Source organism: Pan troglodytes, chromosome 7 (genome assembly GCF_028858775.2).
Source record: "Pan troglodytes isolate AG18354 chromosome 7, NHGRI_mPanTro3-v2.0_pri, whole genome shotgun sequence".
Classification (NCBI taxonomy): Eukaryota; Metazoa; Chordata; class Mammalia; order Primates; family Hominidae; genus Pan; species Pan troglodytes.
In genome coordinates, this window is record NC_072405.2 from 72,265,617 (window position 1) to 72,276,147 (window position 10,531).

Consider the following 10,531-nt stretch of genomic DNA (forward strand, 5'->3'; position numbering starts at 1 on the left):
TTTTTGTCCTTGCAATAGCTTGCTGAGAATGATGGTTTCCAGCTTCATCTGTGTCCCTACAAAGGACATGAACTCATCCTTTTTTATGGCTGCATAGTATTCCATGATATATATGTGCCACATTTTCTTTTTTTTTTTTCTTATTTAACCAATATTTTTCTTTTTTATTTATTATTACTATACTTTAAGTTTTAGGGTACATGTGCACAATGTGCAGGTTAGTTACATATGTATACATGTGCCATGCTGCTGTGCTGCACCCATTAACTCGTCATTTAGCATTAGGTATATCTCCTAATGCTATCTCTCCCCCCTCCCCCCACCCCACAACAGTCCCCAGAGTGTGATGTTCCCCTTCCTGTGTCCATGTGTTCTCATCGTTCGATTCCCACCTATGAGTGAGAACATGCGGTGTTTGGTTTTTTGTCTTTGTGATAGTTTACTGAGAATTATGATTTCCAGTTTCACCCATGTCCCTACAAAGGACATGAACTCATCATTTTTTATGGCTGCATAGTATTCCATGGTGTATATGTGCCACATTTTCTTAATCCAGTCTATCGTTGTTGGACATTTGGATTGGTTCCAAGTCTTTGCTATTGTGAATAGTGCCACAATAAACATACGTGTGCATGTGTCTTTATAGCAGCATGATTTATCATCCTTTGGGTATATACCCAGTAATGGGATGGCTGGGTCAAATGGTATTTCTAGTTCTAGATCCCTGAGGAATCGCCACACCAAGTTCCACAATGGTTGAACTAGTTTACAGTCCCACCAACAGTGTAAAAGTGTTCCTATTTCTCCACATCCTCTCCAGCACCTGTTGTTTCCTGACTTTTTAATGATTGCCATTCTAACTGGTGCGAGATGGTATCTCATTGTGGTTTTGATTTGCATTTCTCTGATGGCCAGTGATGGTGAGCATTTTTTTATGTGTTTTTTGGCTGCATAAATGTCTTCTTTTGAGAAGTGTCTGTTCATGTCATTCGCCCACTTTTTGATGGGGTTGTTTTTTTCTTGCAAATTTGTTTGAGTTCATTGTAGATTCTGGATATTAGCCCTTTGTCAGATGAGTAGGTTGTGAAAATTTTCTCCCATTTTGTAGGTTGCCTGTTCACTCTGATGGTAGTTTCTTTTGCTGTACAGAAGCTCTTTAGTTTAATTAGATCCCATTTGTCAACTTTGGCTTTTGTTGCCATTGCTTTTGGTGTTTTAGACATGAAGTCCTTGCCCATGCCTGTGTCCTGAATGGTAATGCTTAGGTTTTCTTCTAGGGTTTTTATGGTTTTAGGTCTAACGTTTAAGTCTTTAATCCATCTTGAATTAATTTTTGTATAAGGTGTAAGGGAGGGATCCAGTTTCAGCTTTCTACATATGGCTAGCCAGTTTTCCCAGCACCGTTTATTAAATAGGGAATCCTTTCCCCATTGCTTGTTTTTGTCAGGTTTGTCAAAGATCAGATAGTTGTAGGTATGCGGCGTTATTTCCAAGGGCTCTGTTCTGTTCCATTGATCTATATCTCTGTTTTGGTACCAGTACCATGCTGTTTTGGTTACTATAGCCTTGTAGTATAGTTTGAAGTCAGGTAGCGTGATGCCTCCAGCTTTGTTCTTTTGGCTTAGGATTGACTTGGCGATGTGGGCTCTTTTTTGGTTGCATATGAACTTTAAAGTAGTGTTTTCCAATTCTGTGAAGAAAGTCATTGGTAGCTTGATGGGGATGGCATTGATTCTATAAAGTACCTTGGGCAGTATGGCCATTTTCACGATATTGATTCTTCCTACCCATGAGCATGGAATGTTCTTCCATTTGTTTGTATCCTCTTTTATTTCATTGAGCAGTGGTTTGTAGTTCTCCTTGAAGAGGTCCTTCACATCCCTTGTAAGTTGGATTCCTAAGTGTTTCATTCTCTTTGAAGCAATTGTGAATGGGAGTTCACTCATGATTTGGCTCTCAGTCTGTTATTGGTGTATAGGAATGCTTGTGATTTTTGCACATTGATTTTGTATCCTGAGACTTTGCTGAGTTTGCTTATCAGCTTAAGGAGATTTTGGGCTGAGACGATGGGGTTTTCTAAATATACAATCATGTCATCTGCAAAGAGGGATGTTTCACATTAATTTTCTTTGCTTACTTTCTAACTTTTCTTCCATGAACTTGTATTGCCTTTGTAAAAATAAAAATATGTTTTATTTTATTTAACTTTTAGGTTCAAGTTTTACATGTGCTCATTTGTTACGCTGGTATTTTGCATGATTCTGAAGTTTGGGGTATCACTGATCTCATCACCAGGTACTGAGCATAGTACCTAATATGTAGACTTTCAGCTCCTGCCCCCATCCCTTCCTCCCCAATCTAGTAGTCCCCATTGTCTATTGTTCTTATCTTTGTGTCCATGTGTACTCAAGGTTTAGCTCCCACTTATGAGTAGAAGTATGCAGTATTTGGTTTTCTCTAGTTAATTTGTTTAGAATAATGATCTCCGGCTGTATCCGTGTTGCTGCAAAGAACAGGACTATTCTTTTTTATGACTGCATAGTATTCCATGGTGTATATGTACTGTAATTTCTTCATCCAATCCACCATGAACAAGCACCTAGGTTGATTGCATGTCTTTGCTATTATGAATAGTACTGCAATAAACATACAAGTGCATGTATCTTTCTGGTAGTAGTATTTATTTTCCTTTGGTTATGTAACTAGGAATGGGATTCTTGGGTTGAATGGTGTTCTGTTTTAAGTCCTTTGAGAAATCTCCAACCTGCTTTCCACACTGGCTGAACTAATTTACATTCCTAACAACAGTGTATTATAAGCCTTCCCTTTTCCCTGCAGCCTTGCTGACTTCTATTATTTTTTGACTTTTTAAAAATAGACATTCTGAGTGGTGTGAGGTGGTATCTCATTGTGGTTTTGAATTACATTTTCTAATGATTGGTGATGTTGAGCATTAAAAATGTATTTTAAAAATAAAATAATATCTATTTCATGTTTAGTATGTGAAAGATATATTTGTATTAATATATTAATATATCTATATCTACCTATGAAGCACTAATATAAAGATATATTTGTCAAATAAAGATGAAACTTCACGCTATTTCCCTCATGCTTTATATGTAATCTATCACCAGTTGTGGTCAGTCCAGTCCTATGTTCTAACAAAACTGACTTTCTTTGGTTCCTTGAACATATGTTTATTCCCATCTTGGGATCCTGGCTTAAGCTCATCCAGCTGCCTTACATATTTCCCAACATCTTCATGGTGTCTCATTTTCATTCTTCAGGGCTTGGCTCCAGTGTCACCTTCATAAAGAGAAACTCTGGCTACCTTCCTTCGAGTGCTTTCTGCAATTTATCTCTATCTGATTTCTCTGTTTATTTTCCTCAAAGCAATGATCACATTCCGGACTTATCTTGCTTATTCATTCATGTGCTTGATAAATGTCTGGCTCCTCCTCTAGAATGTAAGCTCCATGAAGGCAGCGACCTCATCAGTGATCCCCTAACATGGGGTCTGACATATGGTGGGTATAGAATGAATCACTCATGAAAACATCTCAGCAAGGATGACAGACATTAAGACTTTCATCAGAAAAAGTTGAAGTCCAGTGTTGGGTAGAGAGAAACTTACCTCAACGTCTTACCAATATGAATATGTATTATATACATATAAACAAATGTGTACACACATGTATAAAAATCACAGACTAACATATATACATATGTATCTATGATTTATACATATTTAAAACATACATGCATGTACATATACAAATGATATTATACAAAATTTCAAGTATGTACAAAAGTAGAGAGAAGAGTATGATGAATTCCCCCCAAGGCTCCATCAACCAGCCTTAACAGTTATCTCATGGTTAATCTTGTTTCATAAACACAGCTTCTCATTTTTCTCTCTGTCTGGATTCTTTCAAAGCAAATTCCAGACATCATACTTTTCTCTATAATTGTAATGTATACTCTGAAAAATAAAAGCAATCATAATTCCGTATCCCATCTAAAAATTAACTGTAATTTTTAAATATTTTGCATATCCATTGTATATTTAAAAGTGTATATTCAGAATGTATATTTTAAAAAATTCTTCATGTAAAACACTTTTCCTTGAACACTCTTCCACATGCCATCTTGTTTTGAAACTAAACTTTAATTCTTAGCTTCCATATAGTTAGAAATGGAGACCATTTTTTTCCCTTAACTTGGATAATTTTTTATCTTTCAAAGGTGAACTCTTTTCAAGTTGCCTCAGGGATAAGATAGCAAAACAGTCCTTTCTAATGCATTGTCTTTTTTGGGGGGGGTTGTTTTCCCATGAATCTTTTCAACCCGCCCAGTAGTCTCATTTTGTTAATCTGCCATCAGATGATAAATTGCCTTCAAAGAGTAAATGATCCTGAAACTCTATTCTAATGAATAGCCTGAATTTGTAGATAGTCTATATGTATTTGTTTATTTTATTTTATTTTAATTTGGTTATTGTGGTTAGCATAGTTTTGATAGCAGTTTATGATTTGCTATATAAAAGTAATCCTGATTTGGTTATATAAGAGTAATCTTGCCTTTCTTTTTCAATAAGCTGCTAGATTTGTTGTAGTTTTTGTCTCTCTATAACCTTAGGCTGGTCCAATTTCTCAACGCAGTTCAAGATAATGTTAAGTAATTGATTGCATCGTGAGTTATTAACAAGGACAAGAAACACACGTATTCTTCACAAGTTTGCTATATCGTGGCAGAAAAGCACAATTTGGTGGCAAAAGGAAAATTCCAATTAGTTGCTCTAGATACTGTGTCTTTAACTGTGCCAGTTTTCTAGCGTTTAATAAATTATATTCTTGGTCTTCACATCAATATGCTAAGCTGAAAAGTCAGTGAGTGTTTCCATTTGTGGTTCACTTACTTGGTGAATAAGAGCATCTTAACTAACCCTAATCAGCTGTATCCAACAATATATGCTAGATATCAGCCAAAAGTATCACCAAGGCTGATCTTTCTTTCTCCATTCCAAATACTGCATTCCATCTATCCCGCATTGTCAGTCATTCATCAGCTAGCCTCAGACTAGTAGATAAAAAAGTGGTGGAAACATCCCTGGAGTCTTGGAGATTTGACTCTGGTTTTGATGGAATATTATTCTGTGGATTCTCACATTTATTGACCTCAATACTAGTGAGGTCAACGTGACAATACAGTGTGTATTGATTTGGTCCAATTCAAGAATTGCTCATTCATTTATTGCTTATATTTATGTAAGTAAAGCAGTAGGCTTTCATCTTCCAATTACAACACGTTACCGAATTAATGTGATTAAAGATGAAGCTGGACTAATGTTAACAGGGTCTTTGTTTCTGTCATAAAGTGCAAAAGAAACAATTATGTAAAATTAATATATTCTTAAGGAGGAGAATATGCATTTCACTATCAGTTATTATAACCCCCAACCTTTTTTCTTGTTCAAGCCAATTTCATGCTAAAACACTCTGACATATTTTCTTTATTCCTGGCTCCCCCCTGGCCCCCATTCTATACCTGTATCTTCAAATTATATTATATGGTAAATTTTTCTATAAATGGGAATATGATATCTTTGAGATTAACAAGGTCGGCAAGAATTTAGCATCAGAATAGTTTTGAACAGGCATGTCTGTTATTTTTCTTGAAATATTCTCGGCTATCTATTTTTCTTAACACAATAATAACAAAGACTGTGCGTGGAGTAAGAATTACGAGTTCATACATTTGGCAACCGAATCGCTTTTTCCTAGGTCATTGCTTTGTTGTCTAAGCTTGAAATCACTTTTTGGAACCAATAATACAGAAGACACACAGCTATGATCCAAAAGATAATTTTTTTTCCTTCTTAATGGGGGATGGGAAAATTAAATTTAGGAGTGTGAGGGATTTTATAGTTTTTACTTGAATTAATGTAATAGAACAAGTCTGGCCACTGAAATATGAAATATGAGAAAACATACATGTTATATTTATAATTGGTTTGATATCTTGCTTTTTATTATTGCTTGATACAGAAATCATTTTACCGAAACATTGCAATAACAAAGGGCCTCTGGTATCTGTTTCTCCTCATCACTGTTCCATTCAGTATAAAAATAAATTGAAGAGTGCATTCTGTAGGACAAAATTTTATGGAAAATACAGTATGGTAGATATTGTGGTCTATTTCTTAAAGTTATCTAACTACACCAACACTAAGAGACATTTACTGTGGGGACAAGAGAGTCATTCGTAAGCACTCCCTTTGGCTGCCAGGTAAGGAATATCCAAGAACTGACAGCAGCATAGCATTTAAAGGCATCAGTCTGGTACAAAAAAGATGAATATAGAAGAGATGGAATCACTGGGTATTGAGCAGCAGGGAAGGAAGTGATTTGTGCTGCCTGCTGATATTTAAAGGTATATTATGCACAGTAAGAACAGCTTAGTTCTCCGGACTCCGTGGCTAACCCACTCTAGAACTGAAGGTACATAATATGCAGGATAAGTTTATCTTTTAGCATGGCCTGGGCAATTATTTGGTATTGATTTTTGGAAAGTTTTGTCTTACATGTCAGCATTTTGTTGGCAAACTTTGCAACATAATCCAATCAAATCAGCGCAGAGATGAGTGTGGGTAGAGATAAACCCTCCGCGGGCGAGTCCTTTGCGTGGTGGGTAGGTAGCCCTTCTACATTAAGAAAGCTCTTGCAACTGTGCCGTCTCGTCAGGGGAATTGTAATCTTGGGGAATCCCTGTGCCTGATTGCCGCTCTCCTCCCAATTGTGCACTTTTGACCTCTGTATTGATTCTGTTCTCTCATCAAAAGCGCTGATGTAATTCCATGTGCTGGGATCATGTAGTGATTTGCATTTAGGAGCTGCAACTGTGCGCTGACCCCAAACCATTTCATCAGAATGAAAGTAGACCAAATGGCAGATGCGTTTCCCGTTAATATTAAAGTCTATTGTGTCATTTGGTATGTTTCTTTATTGTATATAGAAAAAGGACATATACCACCCGATCTGGATTTTGATTTAATTCCAAACAGGAATTGAGAAGTTCTTTAAAACATAACAGGGATCAGAAGGGATTTTATTGAATTCCACATTCAGTGCAATAAATAGCATTCCTATTTGTTAAAGCTTAACACAAAATGATAAAAGTATCTGAATATATTTTCAGAATTTCCAGCACATTAAAAATTGTTTTATTTTTTTTTACTGTTTTTTGTTACTAATGTATATCAAACAAGATGTCTATTCATTGACTCTCTAGTGAAATACACTAACTAGAAATGCTATTTAATAATAGAAAATAGTAGATATGTCATTAACAGATTTAATCTGATGAAAATATTGACCATTATTTTGTTTGTTTCTCCTCTCCCTCTTCTTCCTCCTTTTCTTTCTTCTTCTTTTTCAAGTACGGTGGAAAATGGGCAGAAAACAACTTTTAAAGCCTAGGCACCTAAAGAAAATGTCATTGAAAATCTGTGTAAATATACAATTATCTGCATTATGTTCTGCTTTCCTATTTCCCCTGTAGATACTATTCATTCTTACTTATTAATTTCAAACAACATGTGTTTACTGAACATTTATATATAGGTGCTAGAAATTTGGTGATGAGCAAAACAGACATGATCCTTCATGGAACTGGAGTCTGGATGGAGAGACAGTCAACAAATAATTACACAAATAAATATCAATGTAACAAGAAGAGAAAAGGTCATATTAATAACTGACAATATGAATTATTCTACGAATGGAATCATACTTATTTGGAAAAATACTGAAAAGAACTTTGGGGAGGTGTGGGGATGGAGCTACTGAAGGTGCTGAGTATGTGTGGATCCATTCATTGAAAACTAAAAAAGGGTTTCACCAATTGTCTCATATGGAAAGAGGGAGAAGGGACTTGGTGGCAGAACCAAAAAAAGGGGCTCTGTGATCCTTCAAAATTAGGAAAACCTTGGTAGAGTGAATCTTCTATGGAGAAACTAGAACAGAGTTGTCTTTTGTGCCCAGGTCAGTGGGAGATTAAAGCGAGATGGCACAGGGGAACTGGCAGGCTGTGATGTTTGTTTGATCTGGGATTAGTAGAAAGTATGGGGAATACTCTGGATTCTCACAGGCTCGGAATTTGGAGGCTCAAGACAGACAGTAGTTCATACATTTTTTTTTTTAAGAGTCTTCAATAAGTACTGTAGAGATAAACTGCAGGAAGTATAACAGGGTTCTAATTTAGATTGAGGTGGAAAGTGATGTCAGACAACACCACTTTATTTTATTTTATTTGTGATCTTGAGGGTACTTGATTTCATTTTTAAAAGGTATTAGATCTTTCTGTGGGGAAATAGTTACAAAAATGTCTGAGTTTACAAAATGTTAAGTTAGGAAATACTGATAATAATGTACATTGCATAGTATAGTTTTAGTTTACAGTGTACTTTCACGTGAATTGTCTTAATAAATCCTCAGAGCAATCCTGTGAAAAAGGTGTCATTCTCATAGTAAAGATGAGACCATTGACAATGGCTTGCTAAAGGCTAATACGTAGTAAGTGGCAAAAGCAGACCCTGAATCCAGGCCTTCTCACTCTAAACTGTGTCCTTTCCACTAACTTTTGTAAAATAGTGCTTGAAGTTGTGAAAGCATTCACCAATGATTTTTCTTTAGTCATATATTCCAATAAACATAAAATTGCTTAGTTTTTAAAAAAGCATATTTTATTGAAATTTCCAGGATGTATGTATTGAATACATTGAGGTTTACTTTGAGAGGCTGTGCGCCATTGTTGCTAGAGGATTGAAAAGTATTTCACACAGGCTGCGCGTAAGCTTCTCCTTGGCCTGGAAGTAGTAAGAGATGAGATAAATCTTTATAGGAGGAAAAAAAAATCTGAATTTCTCCCTTTAGAAGCCAGGCTAAAAATAGTACAAGTATTCTAGGGAAAAGGAAAAATAGCCCCACCCCTGAAATAGGCTCCAACAGAAAAATACTGGGTTGTCATTAAATAATCTCCATGTTTTTGACTTTTGTCTTGGGGGAGGTTGGTTAAAAAGCCTTTGGCCAACTCCCCACCTATTCCATCATATTCCCGTGATTAATATTTTATGTCATGGGCTCAATTCTATGAATCACAATTGACAGTATGATTGTCCTTATTAATCATTATTAAAATCAATAATTATAGATAACTGAGTGGACTATCCTGTATATAACCAGAGGGTGCTGGTTAGCCAGGTTTATGACATGTGCATTGCTCCTTTATTATCTATGGTTTAGTTCGGGTACAAGTCAACAAATTTGAATTCTAAAGCCTAAGGTTTAAAAGTCAGCTTCGCCACTTTAGCAGACACCTGACCCTGGGTAGGTTATTTAACTTTTCTAGGTTTCAGGCTCATCATCGATAAAATGGGATTAATGACACTTAACTCATAAAGTACTTGTTGGGATGAAATTAGATTGCATATATGAAAAAAGCCAGTGCAGACCTTTATGCCTTTGTTTTATTCATTTGGGAGACGAACAGATCAAATTAAAGGTGATCTCAATGTGGCCAGGGCATAGTACGGATTAGGGTGAAGAATGTTATTAGTCACTCCTGTCAGCATCCAGATACTTGGACCGAGATCCTAGAATAAAGGTCTCCTGCATATGGGTGTCGCGGTCTTTTCCTGGTTTAGGAACTGTCATGTTGCCACTTGATTACATTCTCTTTTGCAGAAGTTAAACGTTTTGATCAGAAAGGAAAGGTAGAACATATGATTTTAGGTCCCAGGCCTCCTTAATTGATCTTAATGCTGTGTGTCCCTAACTTTCTTATTCATTAAATCCACCCAGAGTGTTCTTCGGAAAATCGAAGTCCAACTTTGCATTGAAATAATGGAGCCTCTTGGAACTGCTTTATCACAGTGGGAAGAACTTGTAAGAAAAAGTGTTGGTTTTTATTCAGAAGTCAGGATTTAACTTCTTTTCCCTGAGAGCTCTTTGGGTGCTTTGACACTTACTCATGCTGTATGTAAACTAGATATATTTATTCATTGTTTCCAATGAGGATAACTTTGGAAAATGTTAAATGGCATTCCACCTCATACTGACTCATCTCAAATATTGCTTGTAGCAGATAACGTTAGCTATGAGTTATGAGTAGTTTGGGTATTGGAATCAAGAACTTTTAGGCCCGGAAAAGTAGACTGTTAGAGTGTGTGTGAGCCTAGCTTTACTGTCTTTGTATCGACTCACTTGTTTTATTTTGAGTTTAGAAGTCCCTTGTATGCTGATTGTCATCTATCTTGCTTACATTCATTTACAGAAAAGAGAAAATGATCTTAAAATTATTTTGTATTTTGAAAAACATTACCTTTGATAGCCAGATGTTTGATGAGTACATTTTGATGTTGCAGCCAACAATCAATGAAACAAGTTCATTCTGGGACTAGCTATATATCAGCATTTCATGCATCAATTCTTACAGGATGAAGTACAAAGGAATACAAGACATACTAAAG